This window comes from Belonocnema kinseyi, chromosome 5 (assembly GCF_010883055.1).
Source record: "Belonocnema kinseyi isolate 2016_QV_RU_SX_M_011 chromosome 5, B_treatae_v1, whole genome shotgun sequence".
In the NCBI taxonomy this organism is placed as follows: Eukaryota; Metazoa; Arthropoda; class Insecta; order Hymenoptera; family Cynipidae; genus Belonocnema; species Belonocnema kinseyi.
Window position 1 is genome coordinate 147,484,726 of NC_046661.1, and position 2,617 is coordinate 147,487,342.

Consider the following 2,617-nt stretch of genomic DNA (forward strand, 5'->3'; position numbering starts at 1 on the left):
TTATGATTGGAGACTCCGCATATAGATAACGTTGGATCAAGAAAAATAATTTTATGTATGTGACTCTCTCCGAAGAAAATTTGAGATCTCTGAAAAAATAGTTTTTTTTATGATTTTAAGAATCAAAATAATATTACTGATGATGATAATTCATTAAAAAAGATTATTTGTAAAGAAAAAGTTTTGAAACTTACCAAACCATTTGTTTTAGGAATTTGTTACCATTGAATGTTTTCTGACTATTGCTTGAAGCGATTCGCTTTTTTTAAAAATAAGTATAGTTGAAGATCATTTGTTTTAAAAATAGCAAAAATTAGAGTCGTAGGTCATTTTTTCTTCGAAAAAAATGGTAATTTCTTCAAATTCATCCATTTAAAACAATCGGTTAGAAGGGACAGTACAAAATTCTTAATTACAAGAAGTTATTGTTAAAATTAATATTTTTCATAAAAAAAATTTTTTTCTGATCTTTGGCTCGTTCGGTCCAAGTTTTAGTCGACAAACTGTATTCCGGGGTTTTTGAGTCGGTAAATTCGAATTTGAAGGGAAAATCGGAAATTGAAATGGATAACACAGTAATGAAATTTTCAAAATTGTCAAGAATTCAAGTTTAAAAAATTTTGAAAGATCTCAAAGACGATAAGAGATATGCAAAAATTTTTTATGATATTTTTTATAATGTCGAGAAGAGTCCCTGATTATAAAAATCTAGGGTAGTTTTGAAAAAAATTGGTCGTGAATTGTTTTTGAAAAATCATGAAAAAGTTTTAAGAAATTCTTGAATTTTTAGGATTTCAATTGAAGCTTCATTTATCTTAGAATGTGTATTGTTTGAAATGATACCATTTAAAAAATTGTAAATAGTTTAATAAAACGTTGGCGCCCCAAAAAATGTTTTGAGGGTGCAGCTGCGTTTTGAATGTCAAAAAGGTCCAAATCGGACCCTCCGGCCCTTATAGTGTTAACATTATATAGGTTCATTAATTCATAATATTAATAGTTGAAAGTGATAAAATTTTTAACAGTTTGTTCAATAGTTCAATTTTTAAGATATCCATTTAAAAATTCTTTAATTTCAAGGATTTTAATTTTAATTTTATTAAATTTTTAAAATTTATTATTGAAGATGAATTCATTTGGAATGTTTATGGTTGAAAATTACAGAAAATAACATCTTACAATGCTCGCTTATCTATATTTAAATATAAAAGGTGTTTGAGGAACAAAGTCCCACGTCTTTCTTCTATTAATGGTTTTTTCATGTTTATTATTTTTGTATCATTTATTATAATTAGAAGTTCAGTTTAGATGTGTCACGCAAAAGTTATATGAAAATTATTTTTTCGTAGTATTATAGAAAGCAAAAATATAAAATTAGAAAAAAATGGAAACAATTCCTGCTACATACAGAAATTCTTTTATATTCGTTTTGAATTTTCAGAAAAAAAAACATTTTTTTACTTATCAAAGAACAAAACCATTGCTTGTTATTGTAATTTAAAATTACGTACTGTCTGTGCTTACGCAATTTTTCATAACTTACCCCCTTTTCCAGCGAATGTTATGGAAAATTCCATAATCTAAAACAGTGCATTAAAGTTAATAGAGTTCAGTTCAAATATTTGTTCACTTTTTAAAAATCAATGCTTGTGAAATAAATTTCAATAATTATGAAAGTTGAAAAAACTTCCCAGTAAAACTTAAACACTTATTTAATTTTTTACAATATATGTGAAAATGAAAAAATAAAATAGCACAACATTTTTTCTCCACGTATAAATGATTAATATTTTTTTTATTTTGAAGTGTTGGGACATGTAACATTTGACGTTTAAAAATTTAAATCAAATACCGACACAAGAAAACATGTTATTGAAATCAACAAATTATATTTTTAATTACACAAACTCTATTTATTCTTCTCCACTTGTTTTCAACCTCAAAGACGGCAAACAATGTCTCAACTTATATCAATCGTCAGAATTAAAAGAAAACAAATTTTAATTTTTTTTAAAACTCCTAAATTTCCAAAAAGGCCCTTATTATTCGCTTGATTCTATTTCGGAATTATTAAACATCTTTTGGGATATTTTAAATTCTTCTGAAATTTTCTCTTGAAAATTATTTTTCTATACAAATAAACGTCCATCGGGAAATCCATCGAAAAGTTAAGGAATTCATTAAAAAACTTAATTTGACATTGTCCTCCACTTATAGGACCGAAGACTGATTTCAGTTGTTGGTTACTTTTCCCGTTAGCCATCTACCGGCACCCTGCTGAAAGTAAAAAGATAGACATTCTGTCTTTTTGAATAATTTCGAATCTTTATGATAGAAAGAGACAGAGAAAATGTATCCTATTCTATCTCTTTGTCAATCTAAATTCACTACTATCCTTTTAAATTCCCTCTTCTCTATCTTACTCCATCCTTTATCTGTCCTTGACAATATTTGTTTATCTCTCGGTTAATCTGAATTCCCGTCTATTTTTTCAATCTCCTTTTCCCTATATCATCGTACGAGGTGTGTTCAAAAAGTAAGGTGACTTTTCAATTTTCGCGGGCTACGTACATTCAAGTTTTAAATTTTTTGTTTTGTTGTGTTGGTACACTCGTCA